Here is a 26,035-nt window from a genome sequence, read left to right as displayed (position 1 = left end):
AGTCTCTTTTCAAATGATCAGCTACCCAAATCTCAGCAAGGAACAAACAGAATAAGTTTACCAGCTGGTAATGCACTTTATTCTATTTGCAGACCCCTTGGCTTTAAATTTCTGTTTCTGCAGTCTTTGTGCAGCACATGGTAAGGTTTCACTGTGCCTTCCATCACTCTGAACTAACAGTGATAATAATAATGCTTAACCTTTGTAGAGTTCTCTCTGTCTTCACAATGCTTAACTAACATTAGCTAATCAGATTACAATAGCTGGGCTGCTTATCATTCCTACTCTTTACAGTGCCATGAATAATCTGACAGTTATTTCTTTAGCTCATATAAACAGCTTGTCCACTCTCATGTCATTTTCTATTTTACTTAAGCTATAAATATCTGATATTAACTGAGAAATAGTAAAGATTGCCAAGCTCACTGTAAACTAAAGCATATCATTATATCAGTAAGGTATGTCTGAGAGTGAATATAACCAAACTCCATGCATGTTCTTTACAGCATTTTTACATCTATATCCTTAATTATGGGCATCTGCTAAGGAATCTGTGAACTAGTTTACCTGGAATCTGCTCATGTTGATTATTTAAAAATATTTATTATTTATTATTTATTATTTCAAACATTGCGTACTGAATTATTATGCTGATACCATATTGTGGCTGTGTATATACAGTAGTGGGCAGAACCTGTGGTTCAAGCAGCTCACAGTTCAGTATTTAGGTGCTTTTATTTTATTGCTGAGAATAACAAAATTCTATGTCTTCCCCACATACTTGTCAATAAATTCATAACATCTATCCATAGGTAATCAGCAGAAGGACCAGGAACAGGAAATGAGAACTCTCTACATTTTTTCTAGAGTAAACTCTTCTTGTGGAATGATCATTCTGAAGGCAAGAAATAATTTTATTTCCATATTTGGGGTGAAATTGATTTATTTGGAAAAGAACATTGTCTGTTCCCCAGTTTTCTCCTTTTTCAGTGGAATAGTGTCACTGCATTATCCCTTCACTTATATAGTGGATTGGATCATGGTTTCTTGCCAGAGGCATTGAGATTCTCAACTGGAGATAAGGCAAACTGTTTGCATTGATGGTGCATTTTCTTTGGGGCCCTGACCCCTGTTTTCTATTTTAAAATCATATTGCTTTGAGCTTTCATCCTTTGGCCTTTAAACTGCTTGATCCAAGGTAGACATACACGATACTACTACATCCTTACTAGCATCTGCAACTGAATCAGTTATCTCTGCCCCAGTCAGACAAGCAGATCCCTTTATTATACTATATTAATACAGTTTTGCGTGCATGGTTCTTTATAAGGAAAAGATGAGTCACTGTTCCAAGAGACCTCATGTTATAAATTAGATGTGGCACATGGAATGACGACAATGAAATGATTAGAGAATAATGATTAGAGTAATACATTTTCATATATGAATTTATTGAATTATTTTGTGACAAATTCACATTAAGTTTTCATCTTGTTTCTCTAAGATACATAGCTCAAACCCAAATGCTAAAGAACTATGTTCAGACCCATTCGTGCTACAATCTCAGTTCTTCTGTAAGTGCACAGTGGTCAGCTCTTCTTCCAAAGAAGCTTCCATAGCTCTTTGGCAAAAACTTTATTCTTAGTCACCAAAAGAGATATTAAAATGAATGGTGACTCATCTCAGCAGGCACTCAAATGCAGCCTTAGTCTCAGTCATAGTGGAAGAAAGTTAACAGTTGCAATGCTCTAGTATAGGAAGCATACATTTTTATAGAAGTATAGATACACATAAGGGAACATTTCTCCTGTTTCAGTCTGTGAAAGAGCAGCCTCCCTCCTCCCTGTGCCAGGGCACACAAATCTGATAGAAAATCTATTCCAGCACTGAGAATGCTCCCTGAATATACTCCTCTCAGCCACCCGAGTGCCTCTGCACCATCTAGTGGTTCAAGTCCCTACTGAAAGGAATCAGGACGAGGAAAGGTTTTTTTTATTTGTGAGGCAAACAATTATTTATGGGGAAAAAAACGGCAGGTTTTATTGCCCTACCCATACACTATAAGCATCTTGTACTCCTGTATGCATGAACTGCGGAAAGTACTTATCATCCTAGATGTTCCAAGGAATTTCTCTCTTAGGAAACCTTCACAAGCTGCCTGGACATGGGCCTGGGCACCTCGCTCTGGATATCCCTGTTTGAGCAGGGGTTGGACAGATGGACCCAGAGGTCCCTGTCAACCTCAGCCATCCAGTGATTCTGTGAAAGGACAGAGAGAAAGGATTTAGGATATGAGCAGAGGAAGAGAAGGTGGAATTAAGGAATCACTAGCACTCTTGGACAGTATCTGTCTTGTTCTGCTGTAACAGACAGCTACCTTTCAAATCTTGCAAGTTGGTATAGATGCCTCAAGCTGCCAGCAGTGCAGATCTGGCAGGTTGTGTGGGATGCAGAAGCTCTTGAGGAGCATATCAGAGGAGCAGCTCCCAGCACACATCATGAGGCTGCCTGCTCTTTTTCCTCTGGCAGACCTGGAAGAAGTGCAGCCTGGGATGAGCATGACTGAACAGCAAACAAGCAGAGTGTATTTGTCTCTGTCTGGAACGTTTTGTGTGTATGAGACAGTCCCACATGTTTTTTCAGGACCACCCTGTCTTGTTTTGAATGGTGCTCACAGAAACCTGAGTGTGATGGTAGTAAATAAAGAGAAGGCTGTGGCTGTGCTGGGGAAGCTCTCCTAGCTGGCTGTGTGCTTATTTGTGTTCTTACATTGCCACCCTCTGACAGCCCGCTGGATTTAAACACTGTCACTCTATGGGCAGTTGAAGTTTGAGAAAGGCATGCTTATGAAGTACAAGCCTGAACACACCACTGCAGAAATGCATCGCTACTATCACTATTTGGTTTAAATTGAATATCTTTCGAGTACATTTATCTCCTGTAAATTTCTCATCTGTTGCTGTAAAGGTTTGCTTAAAGGCTGATTTGAGGAAGTGTAGCAGAGAGAAAAATCAGCTCAGTGCAAAACCACAAATCTCTTAAGAGTATTCTCCAAGCCCTCAGAAAAATTAGATATGAGAAATGGTGTTAGTCTGTGTGAGCTGAAGAAACTACACCCTTCTCTATACCTAATGAGAGGAGAGAGCATTAATGGAACATTTGTGGAGGCAAGAATACACTATAAGTTATAACTATAGTTATAACTATATGGCCAAATTACCCAAGTATGAGGTTCAGCAAGGGCAAGTGTAGGGTCTTGCGTCTGGAGAGGAATAATTACACACATCAGTAAAGGTTAGACCCGCCGGAAATGAGCTCTGAGCAGAAGGGCCTGGAAGTCCTGGCGGACAACAGGTTGGCCATGAGTCAGCAGTGTGCCCTTGCAGCCAAGAAGGCCAGTGGTACCCTGGGGTGCATCTAGAAGAGTGTGGCTAGCAGGCCCCTCTACACTGCCCTGGTGAGGCCACATCTGGAGTATCGCATCTAGTTCTGGGCTCCTCAGTTCAAAAAAGACAGGAACTTCTAGACAGAGTCCAGCAAAGAGCCATAATGATGACTAAGGGCCTAGAGCATCTCTCCTGTGAGAAAAGGCTACAAAACCTGGGACTGTTCACTCTGGAGAAGACTGAAAGGGGATTTCATGACTATTTATGAATATCTAAAGTGTGGGAGTCAAGCTGATGGGGGCAATAGAACAAGAGCAAAAACTGGAACACAGAAAGTTCATACAAATACAAGGAAGAACTTCACTCTGAGTGATAGAGCACTGAAACAAACTGCCCAGAGAGGCTGTGGAGTTTCCTTCTTAGGAGATATTAACAGGCTATCTGGATGCCTTCCTGTTCAACCTTCTGTGGGGAATCTGCTTTAGCAGAGGGGCTGGACTCGATCTCCAGAGGTCCCTTCCAACCCCTACAATTCTGTGAATCTGTGAAGTACACTGAATTCAGATGCTGTGAATACCAGTCCTCACACAAGAGCAACACCTACTGCTGCACCGTGTTGAAACTTGCTCTTTCCCAAGTACTGAACGATATATTCAGTCTTGCTGACCTACTTTTCTATCAAGAGATTGCCAATGAAATTCTAACATTTGTAGTTGTGTGAATGTCAGATATACAAAACTGAAAGGGAAGAAAGTGCGGGATATAAAGTAAACACTTGTATCTTTTCATACAAAATGTAAAAACTAATTTTATGTAATAAATGATTTCATTCAGAATTGCTCACATCTGAGAAAGCAGTGCATTAAGAAAAAAATGGTAAGCAAAGACTATGCATATGTTTTTGCCATAGGAGGGATGACGTGTTCTTTTCATGAAGCATTTCAGTTCCGTTCCATTCCAGCTGTGTATGGCATTGTACTTAATACTTTTTTAAGAGCATCTTATCAATTGAAGAGAGATGTTGACAAGACTGAAAAGAGCATACTGAAAACAGTTAAGAGGACAGAGAGTGACATAGAAAAAGAAGCTGAATAAACTGGATCTTTTTAGCCTAGAGAAGACAAGGATGGTTTCTAATTTCAGTTCTCAGTTAACTATTGGAGGGTTACAGACTAGCCATAGCCAGATTCTTCATGTGGATGCCCATTGAAAGAACAGGAGGCAACAGCCACAAGTTTCAGCAATGGAAATTTGTACTATTTATAAAGAAAACGTCTTCAACATGAGAGTGGTTAAGCTCTAGAGCAGATCACCTTGAAAAACTGAAATTTCCTTTACTGAAGATTTTCAGATTCGGTGGGACAAGGTCCCCAAGACATACTTTGGGAATAGATTATCACACACTGCTGGAGAAAGAGGAGGAATTTAAAATCCTTTTATCCTCTGGCTGCCACAGTGCAGAATTCCTGAAGAAAAAATCCCAGCCTTCCAAAAATGACCCACTGTGAATAAAGAGTGTTGGTGATAAGAGAGAAAGCTCCTTGCTCTTTTGTGTTGTCAGATTGTTTAACATAAAACAGAGTTTAAAGAGTGGAAGGTCTTCCAGACTAGAATTGAGATATTACTGCCTATCAGCTTGGTTTGCAGTCACAGAAAAGGCCTGCAGAAAAAATCCTCTTCAAAAGGCACATTTTTAAAAATCTATTGCTTATTGAGATACAGGGAGCTAGGACATATGAACTGCTTCATGTTACAACTTTAACTACCATCATAAAGGTGCCACTTTAACTCCGGGTAAATAAAATGATGGAATTTGGCATGGTACCATTGTGAGTTCTCTTATGAAAACACTCCAACTCAGAAATTCATATTCTCCCAAATCACTGATTTTGATGACAAGTTTTCATTTGATTGTTTTTTGTATTTTTGTTTGCTTGCTTGCTTGGTGGGCTGTTTCATTTCAGTTGGGTTTGGTGGGGTTTTTCAGACTGTTCATTTTCTGTTTTGGTTTGTTCCTCTTCTATGACTACTATATATATGGAAAGAACACCTGAAGCTTCAAAAAATACCACATTCCTAGCCTGAGTTTTTGTGAAATCTGACCTTTACAAAAGGTAAGCATATAATATGATTATGAGTCTTAAGCATATAATATGATTATGAGTCTTGAAATCTAGCAATTGGCACTGTTCAGTAGTAAAAAATAAATAAATATGACTGCTAAAAATAGCTTGATTTCCTCTCATTATATGAAAAGGTGTTTCAGTTTATTAAAGGGAATAATTTCAAGATTTTTTACACCAAATTTAATGCCATAGTATTTAACTGGAGTAGAAAAAAGTTCTCAACCACTGTTTTTTTTAATCTCAACCACTGTTTATTTATCCATTTAACAGTTTACACTTATTTCTAAAAAATTTTTATACCTGAAAGCATATTGTGATAAAAAGCAGATGCCCAGGACACTGAAATTAAAATCTGTTTTCAATTAATAAAAAAGATTATGTCTGAAATTGAAGGAAAAAAAAGCTTTTCTAATTAGAACTATCAATAAATGAGAAAAATCAGGTAAATAATCAAATAACTTATTAAATAAGGGTAACTGTACACTGTTTTTTAAGAACAATGTGAAGGCAAAATGATAAATGCATTTGTTTTAAAGTGACTTGAGATTAGGAAATATTACTATGGCTGTTCCTAATTACTTTCTCAAGCAGCAGAATATGGAATTTCTGTTCAGATATTATATCCAACAAGATACTTAGGTTCAGTGCTAGCCTTGTTTACAGTTAAAATCAAGCAATTGATTTGCTCTTTTCTGTACCTTAAATCACAAAAACAACTGTCTCTAAATTTACAAAAAGTCTAGAATTATGAAAAGGAACATATCTGACAGAATAAAATGCAAAGCATATCTCTGATTTGGTAAGCATGGCCAATAGAAACTCAAGTGAGACCAGAGAACATTATGTTAGATAGGTAGTCACACATACAGATCTTTCTCCTCTCTTGGATTATCTACAGCTGAGAAGACAGAAGAAGAGGTGAGACAAGAAGAGATTTGTCTTCTGTTCTTCTAGAAAGAGTCACGAATGAAGGTGTGAAAATGAGCCTGGGAAAAAAAGGGGGATATGAGAAAGGTATTGTTTTATTTTGCCTTTGTTTCTCACTAACCAAATGTGTTTTAACTGGCAAAAAATTAAATTAATTTTCCCCAAGTCCAATCTGTTTTGTCCACTATGATAATTGATATACCTGTTTTTTTTTGTTTGTTAGTTTATTTTCTCAACCCGCAATATTTTCCACCTTATTTTCTCTCCCTGTGGCAATAAGGGAGTGAGAGAAGCTGAGTAGGTGTCTGGCTGCCAGTAACGGTAAACCAGCTACAATCTCAGAGGATGATGGGGTCACATGAATACAAGAAAATATACTGACTTAATTGGGACTGGAGAGCCAGTGCAACATGTTCAAAAAATTCTTCTGAGCTTGATATTTAAAAAAATTCATTCTCTATATAGTAAACATAACATTCTGGATACATACAGAGAAAGGAAATAGGTCTCCAGATAAATAGCAAAATAGGACTCATAATAAGAATAGAAAAATATCTGCATGATTAAAGTGAGTATTATGGTGTTTTCTGATACCTGTGATTTTAATTGCATAGGTTTAATAATAAATTGACAACAGAAGCAACAAATAGACTGTTTCGTCATGGAAAAAATACATTTTTGTTTTTGTTTTTGTGAAACTAAATTGTCTAATATTGTTACCTTTGCTAAGAAAAACTCTGGTCCAGAAAGGATGCAAAAATAGTCCAAGTTTTTCTTTCTTTAGAGAGCTATGAGCACAAGAAAGCAAGAGGTTATAGTGGAAACTGTTTTGCAACTCTAACTACAGTGTCCCAAATGAATGCATGCTTTTATGTGCAAAGATGTCCCAGATGAGTACTTCTACTTTAGAAAGTATCATTGTGCTCAAATCCCAGGCAGCTGAACAAAATGTCCTTGGTATTTTCACTGCAGACAGCGCATAGTCTCAGTATGTTGTTCTGAAATGTGAAAGAGTAGGTGTACACTGGGGTGTTCACATGATTTCCTGTTTGGGATGGTATTTGTCTGATGTTCATTTTAACATTCTACTTAGGGCAATTTTACTTCTAAATTCTCAAAGCACGTAATTAAGGAAGAGGGTTAAATGGTTGATTTAATTAAGTTAAAAGCTCTATATAAAGTATGTGCCAGCGATCAAAAAAAAAAATTTTGGAAAAGCTTCAGTTTTATCCTTACTTTCCAGAGTGGGCATTCTTCCAGACTCTGAATCAAGAGGCAAGAAAATCTGCTTAGAAAACCTTATCAAGTCAATACACATTGTTCTTCTTCCACATCAATATCTCCCAGATGCCTTGAAGCACCACTTTTAGGAGCTTCCTGCCTAGTTGTCCCTAACTAACAATCTTTTGAGGATACGAGTAGTAGAAGCATTGTAACAGCACCTCTAGGATTCTAGCCAGGGCTAGAGGATCCTCTCACATTATGCCCTACACAAACAAGAAGAGTCTTGTTCCATGGGAGTTGTAATCCAAGAACAGCAAGAATGAAGCTATCGATCTCAAAAGGATTAGCTGGAGAAGAAAGTTTAAAGAGGAGGAAGAATAGACCCATGAACTCTGTTCTCATGTTATATATAATCTTGTGAAAGCACACACAGCTTTCCCCTGTAACAAGTGGAAGAGGTTAATGGCCTACAGTTGCTGTCAGGTAGACATGTCTTTTAGGTACAGGTAGTTTGGGCTTTGTTTCATCTTTGTTTTTTCTTATCATTATGAGGTGCTATATAGCATCCAAGGTGAGCCCATGTGTTTGGATGGGACAACATCTACACTCTGTCAGTTGCAGTGTTTGAATGGCACAACTGAATGGGAATGTGTAACAGCATAGGCAGGAAACATCGAGAGCAAGAAGAGCAGTACTGACCTCATGTAACCTGAGCAGACATTCACATCTCTCATTCTCTGCTAGGATGACTCAGTGTGAAACTGACATCAGTGATCCTCAGTCTTAACCAATGGCATGTGTGGAAGGAAAGGGAGGATTCTGAAGTAAACAAGTATTTAGACAAGGGAGCCTTCCTAAAGTTCAAGATGCTTTGCTTATACCGTGTTTTAATGAAAAAGGATGACGCAGCTGACAAGTGAGGCTTGATAGAGATGAGACAGGAAAAAAACTGAAAAGCATGAAATCTATGTCAAATACAAGTAAATCGGACAAAGTGACAAACATCCAGGCAGAAATGGAGGAACAGCAATTAACAGCTTAAAAAAAAAGAAGAAAAAGACAGATTGACAGGTTAAAAAAAAAAAAAAAGCATCTACCCAGTCAGACAGAGACTTCACCTCCTGATGTTTCATTCTGGAACACTGATGTACCTATTAATAATACTACAATGAAACACATGTATTTCGGTGAGGAATGTCAGGTCTCAGCTCCCTGCATATGAAGATGTGCTGAGTGAGGGTTGGATCACAAGGTTTGTTCCAAGACAAGCATATAAAATTGTTTCCCATGAAAATTTTGAAATTCCACTCTGTGTGAAAATATTGGGAATCTATCTGAGTATACAAGTTTCTTTCCTCCAACACATTTTTCCATGAGAGAAAGTGACTGAGCTCAGTATTTTTTTAAACTGTAAACCCTCTAGGTTCTTCCTATGGACATGCTTACTTTGAGGATCAAAGATAGAACATGTGAAAAAATATGTTTATTTCACTTGCACTGGAAACATAAAGTTCCTCTGGCCTCTTCAAGTTTCAAATAGGGATTTGCATGAGCTACATTTTACATTTGCTTTGGGCCCCAAATAGGCATTTTTAATCTTGGAAAGCCTTAGCTAGAAGACTTGAGTTTCAACACCAGCTGGAACAATATCAAGTTCAAATACAATATATAGTTCAGTCTGGAAATAAAATAAAATGATACAGGTCATGAGTTGGATGGAAATTCATGAGTATGTACCCACTCACATTAAAGCTGCAACATAAATATTACAAGGCAAAGATAATACATTTTTCCTAGCATATATTTTATGTTGCAAAATGTCCTGGAAATCGGTTCTTTTCTCTGTTTGTTTCCTATAATACTGTCTGAAAACCATTTCTCTTTTGGGCTGTAACTATATCCGTATTCTTCCAGCAGTATTTTATTAACAAAGTTGAATTTGGTCTACCTTTGCCAGTACTGGCAGAACTAATAGACATTAGTGGAAGAAGGAGCTAACAAGTAGGCCTCCCCTAAAATATTGTAGAACTGTCATTTTGTAAAGCAAGCTCCTCTGCTGCTCAGATGTGAGGTCACAGCAGACATGGCAGCCTTTACTGTCACGATCATGGGGAGGGTGCGTATGGTGTATGTAATCCTTAAAGTGGTTGCACAGCAGTGATTCTGATTACTGGAGTAATTAGGTTGCTTAGAAACATCATATGAACTTTTAATAAGGAAACCAGTATTCAAACCAAAATATGGCTAGTGGCTTGTGATACTTCTACCTTGTAGATCACCTCTTTTTATTTACACTTTTTTAACTTTTTATTTTTCTTCCTTAACTTTTAACATATTTCTTGTAAAACCAAAACTTTTCTGGAAAAGCAGGCAGAAAAACACCATTCGAAGTCAGTGAGCCTCATGCCTGCATTGTCAAACTGGGTTGATGAAAAAAATAAGTGAAGAGATTGAGTAATTCCCAGTGGAAAAGCTGGTACAAACTTTGTGCCAGAGTGATGGGTTCAAATTTGTAAGGTTTTCTACAACCATTTAAATGGTACTATTCTGAGCTCCTAGTTAAAACTTGAATAACTCTCTTATACAGAGCCATAATTCAGCAACTGACATTTCTCCATGTTTAAACAATGATACCAAAGCGTTTTAAACTAGTAGTTTATTGAGATCAAAAGGAAAACACAGTAACACAGCAGCTCAGGGAAACAAGAATTTAATGACAGCATGCAAAACTACCATTCTCTGCCTCAATTTACCAGTCCTCTCCTCACAGTAAACATGGATCACTGCTGTATTTTTACTACACTCACACTTAGTTCATTGCCCAGATTGGCCTGATACCCCATGGCACAGAGAATTTTATTGGGCTCCATAGACGATTTCAGCTGAAGCGATCCAAACTCAGTGACATGCAATGGTAGCCACTCTGCTCTGCTCTGGACTGCGGTGTCCTGCAGGCCACAGGTCATCAGTCGGACCTTGAACACATTTCCCACCTACCCCCTCAGGCTTTCAGATGTTGTTTGCAGTAGAATTAAAGACAAACAAGGACCTTAGTAAGTCTTCTGTCTAAAAGAGAAACCCTTCCCTAGTAAAATGTCATTTTCTTTCTCATTTTTCTCTTATTTTCATTTTTTTTCTGGCTTTTCCCAGGAGCCATCTGCAGTGGGCAGGGGGACTCCTCCACCCTCGGCCTGTTTGCCTGTTTGCTTTCAAACATGAATGCCAATATTATATTCACTTCAACACTAGAACTTCACAGCTTATTTTTAAACAGAAAATTTATAAACTGTTACATAACTGACATGCAAAAGAGGCCTGGCCCATCCAGTTAATTCCCTTTTTTTTTCTCTTTTTCAAAAGCAGATGCAGGCAAAGCATTCCCTGGTTTGCGGGGTGCTTCTGTACCTCTCCAGGCATTCTAGGCTGCTTTTTTTCCTACTTTAATGCCAAGTGTTAAGAGTAAGCTCATCCTCTTTCATGGCTTCAGAACACCAGAATTACAGCAATTTATAATAGCTCTAGTATCTCTAAAATAAATAGTTTGTATGTAGTAACATACACAAGTGATTCCATGCATTCCTATGTGCTGTGTGTCAGGGACAGAGACCATTCAGAGGCAAAAAAAATGCATGGATGAGAACCTGGCTCCCACATAGCAGATAACCAGGCTGAAGTAATCCACTGTGTCCCCTGTGAAGTAGCTCCTAATATGAGAAAAAAATCCCTCAGTTCCGGCAAAGATTAATACTTCTTAACCTACTTTACATAGTGAGGGCAAAAAAAAAGAGTGTTTGAAGTTCCAATCAAATAAACAGTCCCCAGCCTGAAGCATTGCAGTAGCAGTCTGAATAGAAGGATTACAAGGGAGATAGAGAAAGTCCAGGTTTCCCTTGGCAGCTGCCTTAGTGGTTACCTATGTGACCGTGCTTTCCAATACAGAATCAAAACAGTTTCCAGCAGCAACTGGTTGTAAACATTCAGGATTCTGGAGGTAATGAACTCACTCTCCAACTAACAAACAATAGAGTCATCAAGTAGTACAATTTCAGCCCTGTAAATCTAACACCAGTGGATATCGGTGTGCTGCTTCAATCCAAACACCTCACACAAGGCTAGTGTTTTCTTCAGAAAACAAACACAAACAGATGGGATTTGTTGTCAGAATAGGAAGGGGATTGTAAATGAATGAGGTCATTCACAATTATGCTGCTCCTGTAGGATCAGGACCTTGCCAGTTGCTGGGAAAAGCATTTTGTTTTTTAACAGGTAAACATGAAATATTAGCCTTCCTCCATTTACAAGGAAAGAATCTGTAGAGCCATTTAGTAAGAGCCATGCGGACAGCTTTTCAAACCTGTATGGGAAATCTCTCCCTCTCTACAATGAATTTGTATAATAATTGCAACCCCACTGCAAATGAGAGGTACAAATCTGTTGTGACACATGACTTGTATCTCCATTAACCTTAAAAACTCTCCTCAGGAAGTTGAGCCTTTTTACACCTGGAAGCAGTGAAGCACAGGAAAGCAAAGGGACTTCCCCGGAAAATGCAGCGGCAATATCAGCAGCCAAAGCTGACTCCCACTTCTGAGGTATTGCTCTGCCTATTCATCATGTTACAATGTGGAAGTCTTTTGGTAGCTTACAGCTAAAGACACTGGGAAGAAGCAAGAATACTGGTTCTTAGGGTATTTTCCCTTAACCAATGGCATAAAGAATATATATAAATATATTCCTTTTTCAAGATAAATACAGAGGTAAAAAAGCATCCTGCAGAAAATAACTCAGTTTGCAACAAGCTTGAGGAGATCCATGCTCTGTGAACCTAATAAAGAGTATGTTTCAGCTTTCCATACAACTCACTTTGCCAATTTATTTTTGTTTCTTAAATATGTTCCATAACAAAAAGTCCTTATCTTTAGACAGAAGCATTGATTTGAAGGCCAGACTAGTGTTTTTTTTAATAAAAAATCCTGCATGAATATGGGACAAAAAAGGTTCAGTCCCAGAGAGCATACAGTCAGCGAATATTCTCTGCTCAGACCTGTATCCTTTATGATCAGCTACCTGGACAGATACCTTTTGGCATATCTGTTTTTGCAAACTACCTGCTTTGAAAATTAGGCCAAAATTATCTGGATTTTCTTTATCTGGTTTAATGTATGAATCAGTAGAGAGCTAGGTGATTTAAGTGAGCAAACATTTTCTTTTGGAGCTGTGTGCCTCTCTCTCCATTACTGTTGAGTGACCCTAGGTGACTGTTTCTACCTCTGATGTCCCATATGGTATCTAACTGTAGGTGAGGTATACCTGGGCCAAAATGTCCAAATTAGATGGACCTGATTCTGACTTCATCAGATTGTCACGCAGATAACTTCAACAGAGTTACTCCTGTGAGAACAAGATTACATTAAGCTTTTAAGGGAGAACATTCAATGTATTTGATTCATACAGCTGAGATTTCCTTCAAAACAGTCAATTCCTCTCTCACACTTTATGTGGAGATTCATCTACCATTAAAAGATTTATAGGCTAGTAACATCATGTAATTCAGATGCAGGAATGACTGTTTATGAAGGTTAGTCTGTCTGTCCAGGCACTCTGCCACAAAGGCCTGTAAAAACACTTGTTTTTCCAGGAAGGGCAATGCTGAACTCCTCCCATGCCTCTTGGAAACTCACATAACATACTTCATATGGGTGCAGCACATTCTCCCATCCCACTCCATATCTGGCTGTATCTGTGATAGCCTCTCTTCATCCTTCCTCACTTCCAAATATGACCAAAAGTGGAGTTGGAGTGAACACAGCAATCAGCCCTTTTTAACGAATGCTGGAAAACGAATGTTTCTGAACAATCCTTTTATTTCCAAAATTGTACAGAGAAAAGAACTCATGTAAGAAATACTTGTCAAATGGATTGAAAGAAAGCTGAGAACAATAGCAGCTTCTGTCAAATGATTCATCCATGAGATAGCACCTTACCTGCCAATGACTGATAATGCCATCAGATTTACAGAAGACAAATAAGGTTAGGTGCAGGGCTACCTGTTGGTTTATCAACATCTTGAAATTGGTACTCTGTCATGTCAAGAGCCATGGGCTCTGGCTGGGAGTGGAAAAGACAAGGCAGAAGAGACAGACAGCAGTCAGGACAACATTAACTCCTTACTGCTTCCTGAGAGAGGAGAGAGACTGCAACCCTTATCTCCCATCACTGCTCCTTGTCTACCAAACCCTAATTATTGACATTTCAAAAAATGATGAACCATCTTAGCAAAAAAAAGGTTAACAAGCATTCTTCCTCTTACATAGAGAAACTGAGGGAAAAAAAAACAAACAAAGAATAAATCATAAATTCACCAAAACAAGCAATTTAGGTAGAATTTTTCTAGATAAATGTGAGGGGACGTTCACAGAGCTGCTGATAGGAGGTGGACCTTTCCCTTCTATCTTACTGCACCAAATCAGCAGGATCCATGTGTTCCTCAGATCACATCCACAGCACTGAATTCTATATTACAATGCCTGAGAACAGGGAATGCACCTAACCATAAGAGTTCAGAGCTTTCTTTGCCCATTTATCCCAGGCACAGCTAGAATATAGTGCTCTTGAATCTTTTTCCACTGTGATAGAAAGAAAAGAATGCATTGAAAGAAGATATTAGATTTATTTAATACATGACACACATAAGGGCAATGACACTATAACTCATTAAATATAAATTCTACAGTGAGCTGTAAAGGTTATTCCCTAAAGATATTTCCTATATATTATGTGTAACCCCTTAGTCAGCGACTTCTGGAATCCCAGCATTTTCTTTTAGAGCACTGTGAAAATTCAGAGCTATACTTAGGTGAGTGGGAAAAGGAGAATTAATTGATGAAAGTTTGGTAGTGAATGTCATTCTGATATACATGGCTAACAAATAGTAAAAGTGTATCTTGTCCCTTTGTCTGAATTTTTTTAACCTCTCATTTTCTGCTTTATTTTGCAGTGACAAAACATTGTTATTCAGTAAATTATGATGTCCTGATTTCTATGCTCTTGTTTTTCTGTGTATATGTGTGTGTAGTTTTTATTGTTAACCAAGATCAGTTTGGAGGCCGAGTGAAGCAGTCACACAGCTGTGAAAACCACAAATATTCCAATCCTGCAGAAAATGCAGGGTCTCTATTACTGTCACACAGGCTGAGCCACATACACAGAATGGCAGCACTGGTGTTTCGTCACTTCACTTTTTAATTTGCTAGAGAAGGATCATACATTCGTTACCTAATCTGCCTGTTGTGCAAAGGCTCTGCACTCTAAATATCATACACCTATTCATATGCACTACACATTCAGAAGAAACTTAGGTCATATTGGTTTTATGGCAAATCTGTTATTGGATTACTCTCTGATTCAATGCATTTGGAAGAATATAAAAGCACAGTATTATCAGAAATCCTGACAACTGTATCAATTTTAAATTATGGAAACATATGGAGGGCAAACCATTTACCATGGACACAGCCTCGTGTTCAGAAATATTGAATTATGTGACAGGATGTGGAGCAAAGAGTATGATCAGCAATTTATTTTGCTTCAGGTATATTGCCATCCTCATCTTCTCATAACACACTTGAGGTTGTATTTCAAATCTTGTGTCAAAACTGAGAAACGTCAGTTCTTTTGCCTTGGAACACACTTAGAAGTGTCCTTCTTAGAAGTATCTTTTTAACTGATCAGTTAAAAGCTTAGAGAAATAGTAGGTTTTGCTACAAATGTAAGTTTATGTAATCAAAAAATTGAAAAAAAATTAATAACGAAATTTGATAAGTATCGGTAGTACATCCTTTACAAACATAGTTTCCTATCATTTACTGCACTAGCATATTTTTTCTGTTAGACATATATAATGAACTTTACTGTTACATTTTAACTTCTAAATAAATGTAATTGTATGAGAATCTGAGAAAGTTTTAATATCCATGAAGAGATTTCCCTTCCTCAACTTGATTTTTTTTTTTTTTTTTGACAGTCAAGTTGTGAATGATCAATTACAGAGCTTTTGGCTCAATTATGCCATCAGATAATAAGTATATCTGCAGGTCTCTCTAGCTAACTTTTACACGAGAGATGCTTAAATTGATACTCTTGTGCAAGTTAACATACACTGAAATTTCTGCCATTTGGAAGAACATCAATCAAAACAAGATGATCCATGGAGAAAGCAAGCAGCAATGGTAGGTGATGAGTGCTGATTTCAGAATATAGAGAAAGTCACATAAAAGAAATTTTTGCCTTACTAAGCAGACTGCTTTTATTCTGACTGCTACCATTAGAAAAAATTTCTTCTCAGAAAGAGTGGTGAGGCATTGGAACAGGCTGCCCAGGGAAGCAGTGACATCACCATCCCTGGGGCTTTTCAAGAAAAGGGAAGATGTCACACTGAGTTTAGTGGTTTAGTGGGCATGGTGATGATGGGTTGATGGATGTATTTGATGATCTTGGTGGTCTTTTCCAACCTTCATGATTCTGTGATTTTAAGATTTGATATGTAAGCAATTTTTTCTATTTGATATGTCCTTTGAAAAAGATGGGTTACATACAGTTTCTAAATCAGACACTCAGAAGAGCATAGTTTATAGATTTAAAATGACTACAAGAATTGTACACATGGACAAGTATGTCAGAGTCGAATCTACAAGAAGAGAGGCAGCTTTTTCATGTCATTCTCAGAGCAATGCTGCCAGTAATTCTCAAAATCTGGAATGACAAGTATTATCCAATTAAAATGCAGAATAAATTATTTCAAAGTGAGAAATGTATTCTGTAATCATTTTCTGCTTGTCTGAAACTTCACATAACTTTAAATTTTAGGGTTATAGATTTGCAAATTTTATTCAGACACTGCATAAATTATTAAAAATCTCAAACTGTAGTATAGATCACCAGAAACGTATGTAGCACTTACATGAAACTACCCTTCCATGAATGAGATTAGAAACAACTGTAATCTAAGAAGTCTTCGTTTGGAGCAATGTTATCTAACTTCTGGGCCATGCAAGCTTTTTCTTGACTCTTTGCACACATTATTATCTGTGTCCCTGATTTTCCTTGAGCGAATATCTGTCATTACTCACTTCTGCTCTAAATCCCTGCTTTAAAGTGACATCTTACAGAGAAGGTGTTCCAGAAGCGTAGAATAAATCCACGAACACTGGAGTTCTGTGGAGTGACAGTTCATTGTTGCACTGTGGTGCAGAACAGATCATCTAAATCTCAGGCAAAAGTAGTATGAATGTCTCATCAACTTTCTACCAAAAACACACAGGAAAAAAAAATAAGAAAAGTTATTTTGAATAGCTGTAATATGATGGATAGTTCCTGCAAGTTCACATGGTCAGTAAAAAACATCTTTACTATTTCCAAAAACAAGAGAGTATAAATTCTGAAAGTGCCTGAAGTTCTTCAGCATACAGTAGTAAAAGATTGGATTTCATTTTAATGGATGAGGAGTCAGTCATCAACCTAATGATCAGTGGATGATCAAGCACAAGTAATTGTGATTAAGTGGTATAATTTCTGTACCAAATAGAATATATCACTAGCCAGCATTATGTATGGGGACTTTAGCAGTATCAATTTCCAAAGCTTCAAATATTGTAGGAATTTCCAAAAGAACTACAAACTTAGACCAATTTGTATCAAAAAGATTGATTTGTTCAGGGGCAATTAGCCATTCAAAATTCTTGATTCTACTGTAGGAACGAATGTAACTTAGGCATCTTACACAGAAACATAAAAGTAATGTTAAAATATCAGAAATTACATATAAAGAATAGAAAAAAGGAAAAAGTAAATAGGAGGGATTTCTACTTATCATTTTGGAAACTTTATGAAGTTAATTAAATAAGGAAGGATTTTATTTAAAAATTATGACAAAACAAAGCCTCTAGGCGATAGCTTAAGCACATCATTTAATATACACAGTGAAACCAAATTAAATAATTAAATAAAATGTTTTTGCAGTTAACTAAGTCTAAGACAAAAATACCATCTCAGTGGAACAGCAAGCTTGTATTTTGAAGAAGAAAGAAAGAAAGAAAGAAAGAAAGAAAGAAAGAAAGAAAGAAAGAAAGAAAGAAAGAAAGAAAGAAAGAAAGAAAGAAAGAAAGAAAGAANAGAAAGAAAGAAAGAAAGAAAGAAAGAAAGAAAGAAAGAAAGAAAGAAAGAAAGAAAGAAAGAAAGAAAGAAAGAAAGAGAAAGAAAGAAAGAAAGAAAGAGAGAAAGAAAGAGAGAAAGAAAGAAAGAGAGAAAGAAAGAGAGAAAGAAAGAAAGAGAGAAAGAAAGAGAGAAAGAAAGAAAGTAGCATCTGCTAAGTTTAAACTGTTATGGAATAGAATGTTCGTACTTCAACAAAAATTTTAAACAAAGAGAGTAAGAATCACTACAAACTACTTATCATCTTTAAACAAATTCAAGAAAACTTCAACAGTCTAAGAAATCACTGATGTTCTTCCAGTTTTTTTTTAAAAGCATAATAGACATTTATTAGCTGCAGGTTGATTCTACATGGAATTAGAAAATGGTAAGTTGAGCTTTAACAGAGAATTAAAGGTTATAAGTGAGGACGGTTAGTATGCTTGTTTGTAGAAGGTCTATCTGATCAATTAATCTTGTTATTTTTTTTCTTGAAATGTCATAAACCTACATAGGAAAATGTAACTATGTTGACATTATATTCTTGGATTTTTCTGACTCATTTGAATTATTACCTGCACGTTTAGTTTAGAAAACATTTGCATGAAATGGCACTAGCAGAGCATATGTTTCAGAGACAAAAAAACTGGCTAAGAAGTCTCAAAAAACAGTTCATGTGATGAGTAGGTCTGCTTCCTACAGAATTTCTCAGAAATTATTTTTTGATCCTGTGCATTCTTTTTTGTCAGTGACATAAACAGGGATAAATTATCTCTTCTGGGCTCCATAGAAGACATAATATTTGATAGGGTAGTAATTAATTAGGAAGACAAGTCACTGTAAAAGAATAATCTGCATCATATGTCTAAAAAAAAACCCACAAACAAAAAAATATGCTTTAATTATAACAATTTAATTATGGAAAGTAGTGGAGTAGTGGTCTCATCGTGTCTTTAAGCGGTTACTTTATCTGTTTTTATGGATTTCATTCCATTTCTGCAGAAAGTCCTTCAAACCTGTGAATACAAATATTTTGGCTGGATTATCATGTCAGTCTCTTCTGGTTTGGAAATACTTGATTGTGGGAAACTGAATCACTCTATTTTTGGAGCTGAAGAGAAGGTAAAAACTTCTGCACTGCCTTTCATGCTCACACATTTCCTGAAGTTCTGTGTCATGAAAATGCCTGTATCTTGTATGACCCTATAAGATCCTGATGTATTGTGATTTTACTGTCTCATGAATGATCAATAGTTGGCCTTATGGACTGCAGAGAAGGAGCTGGAAAAAAGATATGCAACAGGGGCTGTGGAACTGGATGGAATAACTTCATCTTACCACCAAACTAACCACCAAAGTTCAGGACAGGAATCAATTTCCATAGTTTAGATTTGCAAGACTAAATGCAAGGGTATGTGGGAACAAAATCACATTTCTATGTAAGATATAACAGATATCATCAAGATGCATCCAACACAGTTACTCATAGTTTCTGGCAGAAGCCTAGACCAGTGCTGGGGTCTCGGCCCAGTCTGCAGACTGAGAGACTTGGGTCTGAGGGAAGCTAGCATGTTTCACAGGACACTCCCCAGCTGGGTGTACAGTGGCCACCAGATAAAGAATTGCAACTGTTCTTCTGACCTCAAATTCTGCTAAACTATTCCACCGCCTGTTCCACCCATTTGGAGTTTCCGACTTACTTGAGATCTTTCACTCCGTTATGGCTGATTTTTTGTTCAAAGAATATCCTACCAAAAATTACGCAGAAAAAGGATAGATTCAGCTTGTTTTCAGAAACCTCTGTAGTTTGCAAAAGAAGAGAGGAAAGGAACTGAAAAAATATTTTCCTTCTGAAATCTCTTTCAGATAATTTATTTGTGTGTAGTAATAGTAGATAAAAAATTCAGGCAGAAGCATGGCTTTGAAGTTGGCAACATTTCTCCCGTTTCAATATTTTTTTCCCTAGCAGTATCAGAGACTTTGATTTGTAGAGTACACAACAAAGGTATAATCGTTCAGATTCAGATTAAACAGGAAGAAAAACATGGTCATTGTTGTGTGAAGCCAGCAGATTGTCCAGGCTTTTGCTTTTGTATCATCCAGAGTTGGTCACCAGGGATACAAAATTATAAAACTCCAAATCCAGCAACCAATCACTGTGTATTTTAAGGGGGTGTTGGTTTCACGTGCTAAAGTGTGTGCACCAGTTTATACCAACTAAGAAAAGCTCCTTTCTGTTTGCCATAAACTGAGCTGACTCAAGTAGCTACAGTAAGGTTGTTGTTTTAAGTGGATTTCTCCATGTGTGGCTCAACATCTGCTTGTAGTTAACTTCTTTTCTGAGGTTTTGGTGTACGTTGCTGTGTTGAATTCATATTTAATTTCAAAACAAGAAAGAGTTTAAATCTAGAAGTTCATCTGATTTGTACAAGGAAAAGGACCACAAAAAATGTTATTGTCCAGTTTGTGCATAGAAAATTATGTGTTTATCACATGGCAGTTTTTGTCCTAAATCTGCTGCTTGTGATTTTTACTAGAAGTGTTCAGTTAACTATTCTTCACAAACATGCCTAAGGGTGCTTTGGGGTCAACTTTCTCTAAGATCTTTTATTTACCACTTTGCACAAAGTTAAGTTTTCACCTGCTGTGACTGCATGCAGCTTTTACGCCTGATAGAATCAGAAACCAGTGTTTTGAACAAAATTAGTATGCAGAATAAAATGTTTATTCCAAAATTTATGCCATTAACCATAATATATTTTTATGAAGTTAAAAATTCACATTGTATATATAATTATTTAGGATTTGATTTAGTCTTGTAAAAGATACATAAAGCATACAATCATTCATATTTCAGCTGGCAAAGCCAGTTAAGCAACGGATTATAACAATTCTGGGTTTTATACAATCACACTGCACTTCTGTATCATTATTCATGTGATTTTTAGTGAGATCAGTGTAACAGCATTTCAGCTTATCTAGGCAGTACATCAGTTCTGACGATCAAATGGCTTGACCTTAACTTAATGAAGTATCAGCATCCTAAACTGTGATTAAACCAACCCTTCCAGAGGACATCACGATACATATTTTCTGACAGAATTTAAAAGCATACTGCACAAATTTCACATACATACATTCACAAAATCAACTATATAGGTTTAGTTTTATTGTAACATTTTTTCATTCCCAGTCTTGCCTATTTTCTGACAAAATTTTTCTGTCATTGCAGACCATGGGTGCTACACAGCACAATCAGCAACATCTAAGCAGTGAACGCACTTACCTGGTTTATCAACAGCAGCAGCAATCAGAACATTGTTTCCCACTTCAGTCACCTCTCTGAGCATCTGAACACAGTCATTTCATTTGTTCTCCTGTTTGTCTCCGATTGCCATCATCTACATTGACTGACTTTTCCAGAAACTCTTGCCATTATTGAAAGTGAACTCACCACTTCCCTGAGGCATATGACTGAATAACCTGAAGATCTGTGCATCAAAGTGGAATTAAAGAAGGGAAAGAGTCATATTAAAAATAGTGCATGGGGTAGGGATAAAATAATTTTTCTCCTTCTCTTACAGTGATGGATACAAATGTATTTTTTGCCTTCACCAGAGGTGAAACCAGTGCTCATGTGAATTGAATTATAGTGAACAATTCTATCACAGAGATGAACATTTTTGTTTTCTGCCTCTGTGTTTCTCATCTTATAGGTTATTGATGTAAAAAGTATGTCTAAATCAGGTTCTTCAACTTTTACTGAAGAACGACACCATTCTGTGAGCTCCAGAAAGTCTGCAAGTACAGGAAATGTCAGGTCATCTTGTTATTAAGACTATAAACAAAAATCAGTATGTCTGAAAGTAGCTTAAAAATAGAAAAAGAGTTCTATATAATTACAAACTTTAAAGCTGACAAAACATTTTTTTTTTCATTTTAATTAACCTCTCTCCTGCCCTGGCTTCTGAAAATATCACATCTGAGGCCTCAGTTGTCTGTCTAAATAGAAGCAAATTATACTTACATCTTACAATTTTATGTTATGGAGGTCACTTTCTATGAAAAAATACTGAAACACTGTACAACATTACAAAATGTTTTGCTGGCAAGGAATATCTTGCGCACAGTATTTTTGTGGAAAATAGCTTGAAGCTTGAGGTAACCAAAATATTCTCTGATAAAAATCCTAACAATTACTCTCAAGTGACTGACTAGAATATGAATTTGATCTCTGAACTGCTCAAGGTCTTAACCTTGTCTATCACCAGTTAAAAAAAAAAAAAGAATAGAAAACCTAGTTAAATTCTCTGAATATTATTATTCAGAATGCAGCAGAAGTGGAAGAGGAGAAAGCCCCGGTTGGGGCCAGACGAGATCCACCCGAGAGTACTGAGGGAGCTGGCAGAAGAGATAGCCAAGCCGCTTTCCATCATCTATCGGCGTTCCTGGTCAACTGGAGAGGTCCCAGAAGACTGGAAACTTGCCAACGTGACTCCCATCTACAAGAAGGGTCGTAAGGAGGATCCGGGGAACTACAGGCCTGTCAGCCTGACCTCGGTGCCTGGGAAGGTTATGGAACAGATTGTCCTGAGGGAGATCACGCAGCAGTTGCAGGACAACCGGGGGATCAGGCCCAGCCAGCATGGGTTTGTGAAGGGCAGGTCCTGCTTGACCAACCTGATCTCCTTCTATGATCGAGTGACCCGTCTGGTGGATGAGGGAAAGGCTGTTGATGTGGTCTACCTAGACTTCAGCAAAGCCTTTTGACACTGTCTCCCACAGTATTCTCGTGGAGAAACTGGCAGCCTGTGGCTTGGACAGGTACACCCTTTACTGGGTAAGAAGCTGGCTGGAGGGCCGGGCCCAGAGAGTGGTGGTGAATGGAGTTAAATCCAGCTGGCGACCGGTCACGAGTGGTGTTCCCCAGGGGTCGGTGCTGGGGCCTGTCCTTTTCAATATCTTTATTGATGACTTGGATGAGGGCATTGAGAGCACCCTCAGTAAGTTTGCAGATGACACCAAGCTGGCAGGAAGTGTCGATCTGCCTGGGGGTAGAGAGGCCCTACAGAGAGATCTGGACAGGCTGGATCTCTGGGCTGAAGCCAATGGGATGAGGTTCAACAAGACCAAGTGCTGGGTCCTGCACTTTGGCCGCAACAACCCCAGGCAATGCTACAGGCTTGGGGCAGAGTGGCTGGAAAGTTGTATGGAGGAAACGGACCTAGGGGTATTAGTCGACGCTTGGCTGAGTATGAGCCAGCAGTGTGCCCAGGTGGCCAAGAAGGCCAATGGCATCCTGGCTTGTATCAGAAATAGTGTTGCCAGTAGGAGTAGGGAAGTCATTCTCCCTCTGTACTCAGCCCTAGTGAGGCCCCACCTCGAGTACTGTGTCCAGTTTTGGGCCCCTCACTGCAAAAAAGACATTGAGGCCCTGGAGCGTGTTCAGAGGAGGGCGACGAAGCTGGTGAGGGGTCTGGAGCACAGGCCTGATGAGGAGCGGCTGAGGGAGCTGGGATTGTTCAGTCTGGAGAAGAGGAGGCTCAGGGGAGACCTCATCGCTCTCTATAACTACCTGAAGGGAGGTTGTAGTGAGCTGGGGATCAGCCTCTTCTCTCTTGTAACTAGTGACAGGACGAGGGGGAATGGCTTCAAGTTGCGCCAGGGGAGATTTAGGCTGGATGTTAGGAAATACTACTTTTCTGAAAGAGTGGTCAGACACTGGAACGGGCTGCCCAGAGAGGTGGTTGAGTCACCGTCCCTGGAGATGTTCAAGAAACGTTTAGATATAGCGTTGGGAGACATGGTTTAGTGAGGTTGTTGGTGGTAGGTGGATGGTTGGACTAGGTGATCTTGTAGGTCTTTTCCAACCTAGCTAATTCTATGATTCTATGATTCTACATAGCTCTTTCAGAAGTTCATGAGAAGGTGCAACAACCCGGCAATTTTATAGTCTTTCCAGTATTACTTCAATTAAAATTTTGGCTTATCTATTTGATTTTGTTTCCCTAATTTTGGGGTGATTTTCCAAAGGAGTAAAATAAAAAAATAAAAAGAAACCAGAAAAGAGTAAATCATGAGAACAATCTACTTTTAGATATTTTTATGTACTATAAATCACAGCTGGAGAAAATAATTAGAATATTAGTTTTCAAATATTGTCTCTCTGCCTAAATGCATGATTTTTTACTATTTTAGAGTAAGTATTTTGTCCAACTGATTCTATATGTCAGAGAGGCTTGCATGACTTCCTTTGGGAAAATTCTCTACAGACCTGTAGAATGCTGTCACAGAAGTTATCCATATATCTAACATTAGCCTCTACTTATTCATACTTCTGTTGTCTTTTATTCTGTTAAACCAATTCCTGTTGGTTACTGAGAAAGCCCTTTAGAAATCTGCAGAGTTCACTATCTGCTCCTTCCTCTGGTCAGTGGGTTTCAGGCTGCTATATTTATTTCCTGTTGTTAGTGTTGCTTCCTACAGCAGATTTTCTAAATCAAATTTTCAATAGGTTTGTGATTAAATTCTTTACTGTGCTATCACCCAGTGTCTCCAGTGAGTCCTGTATCTTCTTGTGGTACGCTCTGTACAGACATGCTGATGGACATAAAACCTGAGCCAGGGATTTTCCACAACCAGCATAACTTGACGGCTCCCACAGTACTGACGTGATTTAGTAAATCCAGAACTGTGTGCTCTACGTCATTATCCCCCTTTTTCAGAGAAAAAGTCTACAATGGACAGGTTTTACCTTCCATTTGGGACAGGGGAGCTTCATCACCCCTCAAAGAAACAGAAGAGGAACAACAGGCATGAGAGCCCAGGGCTCCTGAGCACACCGGTAAGCTCAGGGGTCAAACATGTCACGTCTTGTATTTGTTAGTAATAGAAATTGTTGTCTTTGCTGATAAAGCTTGATTCTGAATGTAAAATAATGGAGTAAAATTTCTCCCATGTTAAGTTCTCCTCACCTTCCATAGAGCAGCTCAGAACAAGCAAGCTCCTATTAGTTATTGAAAAGGTGTGTTTAGTGTCATGGGCAAGAGGGAGGGGCAGAAGATTATGATCCTGGGTTCCAGAACCTGCCTTTGGTTTGTGTGCCAGCCTCAGTAGCAGCAAGGTGGAAGGAGATACTCCAGGTAGCCCTTTCAAGGCAAAGGGGAGCTTGGTGTAACACTCCCAAAAAGAGGTGGTGGGAGCAAGTGCACCCTGAGCACCAAGGGCATTCAGCTGGTGGGCCAAGCTGGATCCTCCCTGGAGAAACAATTTGTTTCCATTATTCCTAACAGCGCAACTCTACTTTCTCATATAATGAAGAGCTGGCTGTTTACTTCTTTCACTTGATCATGTTCTTGCCTCAAATAATGTCCCACAAGCACACAGGAGTTCCCTACCCTTGCTGTAAACTGTTATTTCATAGTTGTGATCCCATTTCCAGTTGTTGCTTTTGCTCTGCTACGTAAACAAGCATTGGCCAGCGCCCTTGGAACTCTCAGGTCAACAGATCACAACCAAACAGGAAAAATGACATCATTTCTGTCTGCTGAACTTACGATGTTAGTAAATCGCATTTTGTTTTCATTAATTAAGTATTCCTCATGGGATCAAGTATGGGGGTGAATGTTTTTTTTTTCTGTGTTAATACTATGTCTTACAATGACTATTTTGAAAAGTGGTTGCAAGTGCAATCACACAATCCAGAGCAATTTAAAAATTACCATGCAAAGTTTTGCTGAAGAAAAAGTCTTGAGGGGAAAGGTAAGAATTTAACAGTAGACCAGAAATTTATGTTGAAAAAGTAGCACTGATCAAGAAATTAAATAGACCATCCTCTGTTTTTTCTATTTTTGATAGATTTGGGTCATAATTTTTAAAACATTAGTCCAGTTTCAGATGTTTCTTACTTTCTTTCCTTCTTTCCTTCTTTCTTTCCTTCTTTCTTTCTTTCTTACCTTCTTTCTCTTTCTTTCTTTCTTTCTTTCTTTCTTTCTTTCTTTCTTTCTTTCTTTCTTTCTCTTTCTTTCTTTCTTTCTTTCTTTCTTTCTTTCTTTCTTTCTTTCTTTCTTTCTTTCTTTCTTTCTTTCTTTCTTTCTTTCTTTCTTTCTTCCTTCCTTCCTTCCTTCCTTCCTTCCTTCCTTCCTTCCTTTCTTTCTTTCTTTCTTTCTTCCTTCCTTCCTTCCT

At 38.0% G+C, this 26,035-nt stretch overlaps 2 long non-coding RNA genes across 10 annotated transcripts in view; one reads left to right on the top strand and one right to left on the bottom strand.

Moving 5' to 3' along the window:
- Nucleotides 1-22,050, top strand: part of LOC110392473 — a 29,769-nt gene extending 7,719 nt beyond the window's left edge. For 6 of the 9 annotated variants that reach the window (XR_002434405.1, XR_002434404.1, XR_002434403.1 and 3 more), the window contains 7 exons: nucleotides 93-140; nucleotides 813-5,500; nucleotides 6,411-6,526; nucleotides 12,146-12,255; nucleotides 15,687-15,891; nucleotides 18,854-18,973; nucleotides 21,084-22,050. This is a non-coding gene — a long non-coding RNA (uncharacterized LOC110392473). The remainder of the gene's footprint in view (nucleotides 1-92; nucleotides 141-812; nucleotides 5,501-6,410; nucleotides 6,527-12,145; nucleotides 12,256-15,686; nucleotides 15,892-18,853; nucleotides 18,974-21,083) is intronic. The other 3 variants (XR_002434406.1, XR_002434411.1, XR_002434410.1) reach the window with 2 other exon arrangements.
- Nucleotides 18,043-25,787, bottom strand: LOC110392474. The gene is made up of 3 exons (XR_002434412.1): nucleotides 24,826-25,787; nucleotides 21,138-21,342; nucleotides 18,043-18,867 (listed from the first exon to the last, which is right to left on the bottom strand). It is a non-coding gene; the product is annotated as an uncharacterized LOC110392474 (long non-coding RNA).

This window comes from Numida meleagris, chromosome 1, assembly GCF_002078875.1.
Source record: "Numida meleagris isolate 19003 breed g44 Domestic line chromosome 1, NumMel1.0, whole genome shotgun sequence".
Classification (NCBI taxonomy): domain Eukaryota; kingdom Metazoa; phylum Chordata; class Aves; order Galliformes; family Numididae; genus Numida; species Numida meleagris.
The sequence above is the reverse complement of the archived record's forward strand: the minus strand, read 5'-3'. Positions and strand labels throughout refer to the sequence as shown.